This window comes from Agrilus planipennis, unplaced genomic scaffold (assembly GCF_000699045.2).
Source record: "Agrilus planipennis isolate EAB-ADULT unplaced genomic scaffold, Apla_2.0 scaffold1342, whole genome shotgun sequence".
In the NCBI taxonomy this organism is placed as follows: Eukaryota; Metazoa; Arthropoda; class Insecta; order Coleoptera; family Buprestidae; genus Agrilus; species Agrilus planipennis.
Genome location: NW_020439992.1, coordinates 1 through 6,939, shown reverse-complemented (window position 1 = coordinate 6,939; position 6,939 = coordinate 1). Strand labels below are relative to the sequence as shown.

At 33.4% G+C, this 6,939-nt stretch overlaps 2 long non-coding RNA genes across 2 annotated transcripts; one reads left to right on the top strand and one right to left on the bottom strand.

Moving 5' to 3' along the window:
- The first annotated feature begins 65 nt into the window (after window positions 1-65).
- On the top strand, window positions 66-6,907 carry LOC108743989. The gene is made up of 3 exons (XR_001938894.2): window positions 66-1,029; window positions 2,590-2,733; window positions 5,469-6,907. It is a non-coding gene; the product is annotated as an uncharacterized LOC108743989 (long non-coding RNA).
- On the bottom strand, window positions 2,483-4,202 carry LOC108743990. The gene is made up of 2 exons (XR_001938895.2): window positions 2,723-4,202; window positions 2,483-2,661 (listed from the first exon to the last, which is right to left on the bottom strand). It is a non-coding gene; the product is annotated as an uncharacterized LOC108743990 (long non-coding RNA).
- Window positions 6,908-6,939: the final 32 nt, after the last annotated feature.

Sequence of the window (6,939 nt, the reverse complement as noted above, 5' to 3'; positions counted from 1 at the left end):
TAAAAATGTATATAGCAGTTTAAACATAAAAAAGCCCTGTGAAATTATTGGGACAGGGAACGTATTTACTAAGCTTTGAAATATTGTCATTACGCAAAAATTAAAGTACGTAGAATTTTATGGTACCGACGGTATTTGAGAGCCCCCACCTTTTCCCAAAGTAAACTTAATTCAAAGATGGAAACTCGAAAAAAAAATTCTTAATTCGTACTGATAACATATAAATGTAAAAGTAAAATGTATTAGGTATATTCAGTATTTGGGAAATAAGTACTGAATACGTATAGAAATAGAAGATGTAATAATTTTTTTGCTTTACCTGTCTGTCTAATTTCGTGGGTTCCTTGGGAGGTAGAAGGTTTGGTCGATGATAAAGGAGTAATGTGACGTTTATCTAATCCTAAACGTTATTAGACATGATCAAGACTGCGTTTCTCAACTCGGCAGGCAAAAAATGGAATAACAGTGAAAGTAGTATCAATTTAATGCACATCGCCGTATCTTTTACTGCAGGTAAAAACGACGTTCACGGTGGCCGACTTCAGGTGAAAATCGCGTCCGCCCTCTGTCGTATTTGTTCGTTAAAAATCGGAAGTGTTCGTTAGCCATGGCATGTTGGTAAGTCCGTCAGTTCAGGTAAACGTTGGTCGTGGTTTAGGTGTGTTGTTGAATGTTACGCTCGTATGTGTTTAATAAAATCATAGTTGATATTCGTCGAGACCATTTTTACGTATTAACGGCTTATTTTTTACAATTCGACTATTCGTTTTCGTTTTTTTACTTGTTTCCATTAATTATTCATGTCGGTTTTATATGATCGCGTATAGTGTCTCTCGAACTCGCGTTGTTTAGCATTTTTCTTTCAACCGAACAACTTTACTAAAAATGTAGTGTATGATTAACATGTGACTCCTTGGCTTTTTTTCTAAAAGCCTCAGTGCAATGTGCTGTTTAGGTTGTGTGGATTGGAAAATGTCTGAAGTCCCATGGGCCGCATATTCACGTACATGTCTTTGAGAATTTTGCAATGTAAGTTCCTAGTTGTAATTCGTGATGTATAAAGTGTGGTATTGTTTAGAAGTGAAAGATACTGACCTGTATTACCTTAAAAATATTACATTTCTAAACTACACCATCAAACATACTCATGGGAAATAATAGAAATGCTATGCATAGTAGAGCTGACATTCCTAATATTTTCGAATTAACCAAACAGCCATACGTGTATTTTTTTATAAATTAATGTCCCTTAAAATTTGAACAAATTTTGTATTGTTAACGTGGCGTTCATTTAAGAATAACTTGTCGATAATTTCAAAAAAGTAAATATTACACCATTTGCTCTTGCAATCGTCTCTTTGCTGTCACGACCGAACTCTTCTGGTAGACAGGAATACCCACCTATAATATATGTACACATACATGCATGTGGAGGAACTACGAACATGAATTTACTTTGTGAAAATTCATTTGTTCTTAGTATTATATTTTTCTATTTCTATTAGTGAATCCTTTTTTTGAAAAGGGAACAGATAGAACCAATGGGAAGTAATGACAAAAATTTTCCCTATAAATAAGCATTACCTGGGACACCTATTAACCTAGTTATTTTTGAAACGTCTAGGCTATAGACAAAAATTTTATAGCCAGGTAATTTGACTAAATAAGGAATTACATACCTAATTTAGCAATATTCTTATAATAGCAATCTTTACAAAATTTGATTTGCCCCATTTCAGTCCTTTGAAATTTGATTTGATTTTAATTAGGCAACGATGAAAAATTGCAATCATTTGACATTAATTAACGATAAACATGTTGTTAATTTCAGCTTGTTACAAGGGCGATGCAAAAAGTTGACAATAATTGTTCCAATAACTACCCATTTACGTAGAATTTCAAATTAATGTAATCTGCTATTGGAATATTTCCATCTCTAATGTGTAGCCACCTCATACGTATTACAACCCTTTTCATGATAAACAATTAAGTACCTATCTGCATTTGTAATTAATATTCGCAATTAAATTAAGGAGTAGGTACAATTTTCTTTCTGTATTAATCATATAGCTAGCTAGTTGATAGATATTCTACCTTTTTTCTAATTACTTCAACTTGTGCAACTACCGCATCTCCAAATTTAGCTACCTTTTTCTGATTTCTAAGCCAAAAAACTACTTTTATTGTTTATTTATTTTAAAGCAATTGGGCAACAAAATGTAATTTGACTGAGAATAATTTTATTTAGTGGATACCTACCTATAATTAGTAAGATTTAGGTACCTTTGATTAAAATTATTACTGGACATTTTACCTTTATCGTATTTTACATACAATAAATAAGACTTTGATGTTATTTAATATCAACCAACCCCCCGTTTTTCTATCTAATCTAAGTATCCAAGTGTCCACTTGTCAAATTCATACTAAACTTGTTATTTCTGTGGTGAGGACTGCATAAAATGATTGCAAATTTGCAATATTAATGTACAAATACGTTTAATATGACTTATATGACAAAATAACTTCATCATCCTTACCTGTTACGTATACATTTGTATACTAAATTAGGCTTTCTTTTGTTTCCAGTGGCACACGTGATGTCGGAATGGGGCTCAGCAGCAAAAGGCTCTCCTAGTAGTGCAGCCATAGCCCTGGTACCTATTAATATACTTCAATATCACTTGCAAGCACTAACAACTGGACTCCAACAATTTCTTACCAGATTTTCAGGTCAGTTTTACCTTATATTGTGCCATTTTTACCATTTTACTTTTCATATGTGCCTACCTATCAAAATTGTTTCTAATTTTTAACACCATCTTTGTAATTGCGAAAATAATTTTAAATATTTATTTAACGTTATCGTTATTAGGTAACGTCTTTAAAAGTGTTAGAAATGCTCGTGTTTTAAAATATAGATACATTGCCTCAATTATTATTCAGGCCACTTCTTAAACACCAATTATGATTTACTTAATGCCATCATCCCACACATTTCTCAATTGACATTTCCTTTAATACAATTAAATAAAATATGGTGTACAGATCATGAAAAATAATTAATCGGAACTCAAATGATTATATATGTGTTTAGATACAATTTTGAAAATTATTAATATACTTTATTTATTGCAAAATTACAAATATCTATGCAAGTGCAATAAATTTTTCTAATTATATTGCTCCGAAATTATCTGATTTTTGAAATTGAAATTTTTAAGCAAAACTTTATATAAGAATTTACATACTTTCAACGTAGCTATAGATACAGTGTATGGATTCTGCGTCTAAAACACAAGTGTTGTTTAAAAACCCGTGGGCAGATTTATGTGTAGGAGGTACACTTATTAGCAGGACCCACATATTTGGATTGAAAAATTGCACGCAAATTAAAGAAATGACAGCATGTTTTAAAATTTCATCGTATTATGTAGTATGTATTTTTATAAAACTACCTAATTGTGTAATAGAGTATTATACTGGTCTCTATCTGTGACATCTAACTATTAATTTACTTTTCCTACGTTGAGAGTACACATTAAGCGCTTGAGCTTTAATGAAAACCTTCTTACATACAAAAAAGCTGAATTTTTCATTTGGATTGTATAGTACTCCTTCCCCTATTAATATTATGATAACACGATACTTCGCCACCGCTATTCCTTTTGAGCGAAAAAAAAAAAAATCATCATAAAGATATCAATCACTACACCTACATCTAGTATTTTTTTATTATAAAAGGAGGTGAATGAACCTTACATTATTCGAAAGGTAAAATTTAATTTAAATTAACCTGTAATTAATACGAGTAAAAAATACCTTAAGTCAGATAAACTTTGCAAGAAGCGTCGGTAGTTATAGAATGACTGCTTACCAAGTTTGATTCCTAGCCGATGCAATATTGTTTTTCTTATTATGTCAGGTAAAAGATTTATTGGAAACGTTATTAAAAAATGGATATTTATTAAACTCTCTATGTATATCTAACATAAAACCACTTGCTTGAAAATTTCTTAGACTTGAGAAAGTCCGACAAAGTTATATTTCTCATTTCTAAATTGCATTATAATTTATCACTAATTTGCTGCTAAATCCAAAAATTTGTCACTCCAGCCGTATATGTGACAATGAGAAATACTAAAAACCGAGCGGCATGGCCTAGAGGTCTAGACCATTGCATCGGGAGGACGCCGGTTCGATTCCGGGTCCGTCTGCCTTGGTCCAAGTTTTTCTGTGGTTTCCTTGGATCACTTAGGCAAATGCTGAGGCAGTAATAATATTCCACAGATAATCTTTCACTCTGTTCTGTCTTCATTTCATCCGTCTCATCTTTTTCACCCGAACCACCACCCACCCATTCCTACGATTCCTGAAAGCAGGCTGAAGAGGGCCTTCCGCCCTACCTTCCGGCATAGTCCGGAGGGACTGCCCGCCCACCAGCATTACTGGCTGGTGGGAATGAAACACTCAAAAGTTTTTTTTTTTTTTTTAAATACTAAAAGGGCTATAATTCGTTGCTAATTTGTCACTGAAGGATGGCACCTACGTTTATCTATTTTATGACTGGTTTATCCTGCATCTGTCCAACGAAAAACGATTGGAAAGCCGGAAAGAAGTACTCGGCGACTCTCAAGTCGTTTTTCCCTGGACTGCTGGAGAATAGACTAGCGACAAATTGGGCAAAATTTTCAATTTTTCAGCGACAAATGATAGCCCTGCAGCATTTATCTACGCCATTTCTACATAGAGATACGCTATGTGTAGTATCAGTTGGGCGGTTCTCCAGATTTTTTCTCTGGATTGCTGGAGGATAGACCAGCGACAAAATGGACAAAAGTATAATCTTTCAGCGCAAATTATAGACCCTTAGCTCTTATGCCATTTCTATTTCGAGAGGCGAAGTAGTAATATCAGCTTGATATTAGGGTAACATTTCGTCTAGAGCGACAAACTTTTGGATTTAGTAACAAATTATCGACAAACTATAGTACCCACATTCTAGAAATGATAAATATAAGTTTGTCATGCTAGCTCGATATGCGCACACTTATTTTTTTTTATGCTTTTAACTATCGATTTATTATCTGAACATCTAACAATATTTTTTGTACCTTTCTGACTGTTATTTGACTGGGGCCATAGAGAGATGTCTCTGAATCGTCAATAGGTCGTATCGTGTAACCGGGTTTGCGTAATCGCTATCAAATTATAGTCGATTGAGGGCGTTGGCACCTGTGCTCTCGTTTTGCTATATTCCAATAAAATCACAGACATGAATTATTTAATAAGTTGGCAAATCCGATTCGAAAATACGATATTTAATAGTGTAAAAATAATGATGATAATAAATAATAACTAATCGTTATCGTTTACCTATTCATATTATTAAACTTTAGTACCGTAATCATTGCTTTTTTTATTTGAATTTGTTAGAATTTTTAACGACAATTTTACAATTGTTTCAGGTCGAAGACGGCTTCATAGCCACTTATTATATGGTTGGCCACCATGGACATTAATAGTTTTAGTATTTTCTTCGTTATTAAGTATTACAGGTAAGATTTGTAAATTTATTTATCAGAGAACTATTGCAGTTCGAATATTTAATGTACATATTTAAATTTTAACTTTCATTATTGATTGTATTCCTCATGATCGTTTAGGAAATAAAGATTATTGAGGGGTATCGAACACTAATATTTTAAATAACTCGTTATAACTTCAGATCATTGATTCCTCACAGATTTTATTCTTGACGAAGGTTGTATCGGGCGAAACAATGGTATTAAACGGTATCGTCAATATCAATACATAAAAGCGTCCAAAAATAGCAAAAAGTCTTATCGAAAAACATTTTAATCGGCTAGTATTGTGTCTGTGGCATCCCGACGTTGGCGGCGTCCGGCGTTCTCTTGTTGCTGGATTATTGCCAAGGTGACGCCGCGTGCATGCCAAGGTACGCTGTCTGGGACGTACCGGCAAGGCGACCGGCGTCGGGACGCGCTATTTTCTATTTATCCGAACATATTTCAATTTATTTCCTCTTCACAAAAATTTCAGTTGTATGGTTAATAATAATACCGTTTGCGTACATATTTGGCTTAGGAATTACAAAAACTATTATTAGAATGTCTTCCGTCTCTGAGAGCGGTGCGCATGCGCGTGAGGACGTTTCTACTTCTGCCTCATCATAAAGCAAGCGACAACCGCGTACGATTTGTGCGAGCGATCTGGTGGTACTGTGCGCGGAAAAATCAGCTAGCTGTACTTGAATTAAATAAAAAATAGCACGAAAATAAGAATATCAAACACTCGTGTGATATCTACACAATATTATAATACTATATGTATAATAGAACGAAATCGGTACATGAAACAATCCAAATGAATTGTTCAGCTCACTCGTTAGTTTCCTACAATACAGTATGCAGTACAGTTTCACAAGTATGTTTTATAGTTAAACCGCAAGAAACATTGAGCAAAATATTTTCTAAGGATTCTTAGGAGCATTGTATTTCTTTATATGGGGAATTATTCACATGGTTCAATTCAACAATACCTAGTATTATACGGTTTGTCTACTAAATTGTACATATGATAGTGAGAACAAATTCATTAAAAATACGGTCATGGATTTTCCGACCGATCGTCAAAATTTTTATTTTTAATATGCATAAGATGACTAAGAAATTGAATTTTTTAGTGAAAACTACTTTCACTCTTGCACATTTGAAATAAAGTGCATTTAGGTCCAAATCGGCATCCTAAGTTCATTCAAAAAGAGTGCGCGATGATTGACCGAACAAACGGCCCTGCGAGCATGCTGTTTACTTGTTGTTGCGAGGAAGGTCCTCTACTAGTAATTAATTAATTATTTATCTTTTTTATAAACAATAAGACAATTATTACAATATATTATATAATAGTTGTATACTC